Raw genomic sequence first — 5613 nt, forward strand, 5'->3', positions numbered from 1 at the left:
CGGCTTGGGATGATGGAAAGTGGTGGCAACGACGGGTTTGGGGGCGATGAGGTCTCCTTGCTGGCAGAGGAACTAATACAATTATCGGTTAAAGGTTCGATGGTGGAACCAAACGAGAAACCAACTCTAATCTGCACTATTTGGACAGAGAAATCTTACAATCCAGATAGTTTCAAAGCGCAGATGAAAAGTATTTGGAAAATAAAGAAAAAGTTTGAGATTCAATCGGTAGGGCAAAACCTATTTATGATTGTGTTTGACTTAGAGGAAGATTTAGAAACTATTATGGAAGGACAGCCATGGTTGTTTAGGAAAAGTTTAGTCATCTTTGATCGATTGACTAAACCAAAGGAAAGAGATCAGATCAAACTAGTTTCATCCCCGTTTTGAATCAAGATTGGGCCGTGTTTACCAGAATTTGATAAAAAAGATCTCTTGCATGCCATAGGGGTTACTTTTGGAGGTGTTCTCAGATCTGAAGTTAATGGTGAGTTTTGCCGCCTTAGAATCAAATTAAATGTACAGAAACCCCTTCGTAGGGGAATATTTGTTTTAAGAAGCAATGGGAACAGATATTGGATCCCTTTCAAGTACGAGAAATTACTGAAATTCTGTTTTGGCTGTGGAAAAATGGGGCATGATCTTCAAGAATGCACAGTAGTAAAATCTGCAGAAAAAGACAGAATTAGAGAAGACCCACCTTTTTCTTTAGCGCTTAAAGCAGAATTAAATTTGGTTGGAAGGGAGAGTCTAAAATTTAATGCTCTAGGAAAAAAACTACAACCACAGAGTTCGTACACAGGAGGAGTCACAGCGAATCAGGAGACGTGCTTGTATGGTGGTAAAAGTAGCGGGCGGATTCAAGTAGTGCAAGAAGATTTGTGGGCGACAATAACAGGAACGGAGATAAGGATGCAGCTAGAAGGAGAACACGATAGGAATAATTCAGAGAGAGGAAAAACAGATGAAGATTTAATACAACCAATTAGGAAATCCAGCTGGAAAAGAGTTGAATCGACGGAAGTGATGAAATGTCATGGAGTTGAGAGTAAATTACAGAAAAGGAAATTGGCAGATATTGATTATGATGATTACAATACAGAAGAATCACGGGATGATACAACAAAAAGGAGGAGATGTGATGGAAATGATTTAATAAACGAGGTTGAAACAAATTTGTCAGTTAACAACCCCACCCAGAATAGATCGGCGGCTGCCAAAAGGCAAGCCGACCGGACGCAATGAAAATTATATCCTGGAATGTCCATGGATTGGGGAGCCCACGGGCAGTATGAAGGTTTTGATTTTTACTGAAACAAAATAATCCCCAAATAGTCTTCCTCATGGAGACTAAAGTTAGTGACAGACGTATGGAGATTATTAGACGGAGGTGTGGTTTTATGAATGGTTTTGATGTAGGAGCAGTAGGTTCACGAAGAGGGCTTTGTCTAGCATGGAAAGAGGAGACCCAGGTTAGTCTTAAAACTTTTTCAAATAATCATATTGATGCATTGATCAAAGAAGATGATGGTAGTACAGAATGGAGATTCACAGGGTTTTATGGGTCACCTTATATACAAAATAAAACCAGTTCATAGAATTTATTAAGAAATTTGGGGCAGGAACAGGACTATCATTGGCTAGTTTGTGGCGATTTTAATGAAATAATGTATTCTTTTGAAAAAAAAGTGAGGTCAGGCAAGGGAGGAGAAAAGGATGGAAGCATTTCACGAAGTACTAGGAGAATGTCAACTTATTGATGTGGGATATACAGGAGTATGGTATACGTGGGAGAGAGGGAATCTACCAAGTGCAAACATTAGAGAAAGACTGGATCGGGGTGTTGCAAATGGAAAATGGATGGAGCTTTTCCCAAGAGGCAATATACACCACTTAACGTCTTCACTTTCTGATCATTGCCCTCTTTTGATTAACACAACAAATACTGATAGTTTAAAAAGAACTCCAAGATTTAAATTTGAGGCATGGTGAACTGCAGAGGAATCGATTGAAGAGAAGATTAGGAAATCATGGGAGTCGTCAAGTGGATCTCTAGTTGAAAATTTTGAGAGATTACAGATCAACCTGTCAAGATGGGCAAAATCAATAATGAAGACCCGGAAGGAGCTGACGAATAAATTCACAAAGGAGCTCCATTTAAATCCATTTAAATCTGGAAATTGATAAAGATGAGATGTATTGGGAACAAAGAGAAAGAGCAAACTGGCTTCAACTAGGGGACAGGAATACGACATTTTTTCACAAATATGCCTCAATACGAAAGCGAATTAATACTGTAAACAGGTTGGACACAGATGATGGAAAGGAGATTGTTGAAGAATCAGAAATAATTGAGACTGCCGCAACGTACTTCCAAAATCTCTTTTTGTCTAATGGGGTAGGGAATCTATCCCACCTTTTATCAGGTATCAAGAATAGCATCTCCCCAGACATCAATACAATTCTACTAGCAAGATATACGGTAGAAGAAATCTTCAGTGCAGTAAAAGGTATGGGGCCCACTAAAGCACTAGGTTATGATGGCTTTCCAGTACTTTTCTTTCAAAAATACTGGCATATTGTGGGAAAAGATATTGAAGGTTTTTGCTTGAAAGTTTTGAATGATGGTAAAAGTTTTGATGATTTAAACCTTACTGAAATAGTACTTATCCCGAAGATTCCCAACCCCACAAATCTTGTTAACTTCAGGCCTATCTGCTTATGCACAGTTATATACAAAATAGTAGCCAAAGCTATTGCTAATCGTCTTCAGGAATTTATTGGTAGATGTATTGACAGTGCTCAAAGTGCGTTCATCCCGGGAAGGTTAATTTCTGACAATATTTTGATTGCCTATGAAATTCTGCATACACTTCGGCAAAAAAGAATTGGGAAAAAATGATTCATGGCAGTGAAACTTGATATGAGCAAAGCCTATGATAGAGTTGAGTGGGCATTCTTGAAGGAAGTAATGTTTCGAATGGGTTTTGCAGAGGAAAAGGTATTACTAATTATGATATGTATTTCTACAGTCTCTTATGTGGTAAATATCAATGGGAGGAGAGGTAATGTTTTCAAACCTACTAGAGGACTCCGACAAGGGGACCCACTTAGTCCTTTTCTTTTTCTAATCTGTAGTGAGGGACTTTCGTCCTTACTCAGGATAGCAATAGCAGAGGGTTTGATAAAAGGAGTTAAGGCTAGTAGAAAGGGCCCGGCGATCTCACATTTACTATTTGCGGACGATTGTATCTTGTTCAGTGAAGCTTCAAAAAATAAAACAACGATCTTGAAAGACATTTTGAAGGAATATGAGAGGTGTTCAGGTCAATGCGTGAATTTTAACAAGTCCACGGTTTTTTTCAGCTCCAATATTGTGGAATGGGACAAAGAAGCTATTTCAACTGAAATGGGAATAAGGCGTTCAACGAATATGGAGAAATATCTAGGGCTACCTAATATGGTAGGAAGGAAAAAGAAGGAATCTTTTCAGAACCTTAAGGATAGGATTAAGTTGAAGATCGAAAATTGGAGTACAAGGTTTCTATCACAAGGGGGAAAAGAGGTTTTTATAAAATCAGTTCTCCAGGCAATACCAACTTACACTATGGCATGCTTTCTTCTACCAAAATCATTATGTGGGGAGTTTGAAAATATTTTTGCTAGATTCTGGTGGCAAAAAAGTCAAAGAAAGAAAGGGATTCTTTGGTGCAAATGGAAAGCTATGTGCAGCTCTAAAGAGGAGGGCGGAATGGGATATAGGGATATGACTCAGTTTAATATTTCCTTACTAGCTAAACAGGGTTGGAGAATTATCAATAATCAGGATGCTCTTGTTACGCAAGTATTTAAAGCGAAATATTTTCCAAATGATCATTCTTTAAATTATCGTTTGGGAAATTCTTGCTCCTATGTGTGGAAAAGTATTTGGGCAGCAAAGGCTTTACTGGCAAAGAGACTATGTTGGAGAGTTGGTACAAGTTCTAATATATTCATTAATGATGATGCTTGGATTCCAGATACAGCAAATTTCAGATTATCAACAGTGAACAATTCAATGCCTGATCTCAAAGTTAATGAGTTAATTGATAGTAATAAGAGGCTTTGGAAGATGGAGCTAATAAATAGTACCTTCACAGGAGAAGACGCTGCAAGAATTCTTCGAATCCCTCTGGCACGAACACCTCATGAGGATTTCATCATCTGAGGAGGTGAGTTGTCGGGTGAATTCACGGTCCGAAGTACCTATAAACTATTACAGAGCTCGAATGAAAACCCTAGCGCTTATGTGTTACAACTTATCTATAAAAAATTTTATAAAAAACTTTGGAGCTTGAATCTACCAACAAAAATAACAATTACAATATGGAGACTATCATGAAACTTTTTGCCTACAAATGTGAATATGCAGCACAGGAAGCTATCAAATAGCACAAGCTGTCCCCAATGTGAAGCATGAGCTGAAACAATGGACCATCTTTTTCGAGAGTGTCCTGTCACAATAGATGTATGGATAGCTTTATCATTTCAAGGTTTTTTAATGGATCAGAGTATGAATTTCGTACAGTGGATTACCTGGGTATTAGAACAACTCAACCCTTGTCAAAGCCGTTTATTCTGCTGCGCTTTGTGGGCAATATGGGGAGATCGAAACAGGAGAATACACGAAGGAAAAGTCAGTAATGGAAAAGAGATTGCAAATTTCACCAGCAATTACATTACTGAGCTAACTAACTTTGGAAAAAGAAAATCAAAAAAATCATAGAAAAACAGAGATGGCAGCACCCACATCGTGAGTTTATAAAGATAAATTTCGATGGAGCATATAATGAGAGTCAGTATTGTTCAGCCTCAGGTATTGTGGCCAGAGATGCCGAAGGAAGAGTTTTGTTATCCTATTCAGAGATACAAAGAGACATTACCTCTGCATTTGCTGCTGAAGCAATAGCTTGTTGGAGAGCAATTCAAATAGGAGTTGATAGGGGATGGCAGTCAGTCATTTTTGAATAAGATTCCCTCGCAGTAATTAAAAAATACAATACCAAAGGTCAAGATCGATCAATGATAGGGGTATATATTCATGATATTCGGCAGAAAATAAGTGAGTTCAATAACGTCAGTTTTCAACACACACCAAGATCTGCAAATAATCTCACACATATTCTTGCAACAGAAACCCTAAGAAGGAAAGAGGAGGTTTACCTAGAAATGGAGGTCCCTGAGTATGCCAAAGATCAAAGAAGATATGATCAGTTGCGCGAACCAAACTAGGAAATGCCAGGAGATAAGGAAAGGAAGGAAGAAAGCTTCAAAACTAAAAAAATGAAACTATTCAGAAGAAGTTTTGAACGAAAAATCGTCAAACTGGAAATGAAATGATGGGAAGACGAGATGACAGATTTCAGCAAATTTTGATTGGGCAATAGGTCAGTGCATTTAATGTAGGTTCTAGAATTCTCTCTTTTAATTTCTAGATATTTATTTCAACCTTGGCCATCTGTTTTGGGTCGGGTTTTCCTAGGATAATAGGTTTATAAGTTTTGTTACAATGTTTTTATTAATAAAGCCCAATCTTAATTATTAAAAAAAAAGAATAATATAAAATTTATAATA

The 5613-nt window shown here is 37.6% G+C and overlaps 1 long non-coding RNA gene across 2 annotated transcripts; it reads right to left on the minus strand.

Moving 5' to 3' along the window:
- Positions 1-269: 269 nt before the first annotated feature.
- On the minus strand, positions 270-5392 carry LOC128039654 (uncharacterized). 2 transcript variants are annotated; one of them, XR_008194104.1, is made up of 3 exons: positions 4923-5392; positions 4132-4625; positions 270-667 (listed from the first exon to the last, which is right to left on the minus strand). It is a non-coding gene; the product is annotated as an uncharacterized LOC128039654 (long non-coding RNA). The 2 variants fall into 2 exon arrangements; XR_008194105.1 differs by lacking the exon at positions 270-667 and having other exon boundaries at positions 4047-4625.
- Between the last annotated feature and the right edge of the window lie 221 nt (positions 5393-5613).

This window comes from Gossypium raimondii, chromosome 3 (assembly GCF_025698545.1).
Source record: "Gossypium raimondii isolate GPD5lz chromosome 3, ASM2569854v1, whole genome shotgun sequence".
NCBI classification, from domain to species: Eukaryota; Viridiplantae; Streptophyta; class Magnoliopsida; order Malvales; family Malvaceae; genus Gossypium; species Gossypium raimondii.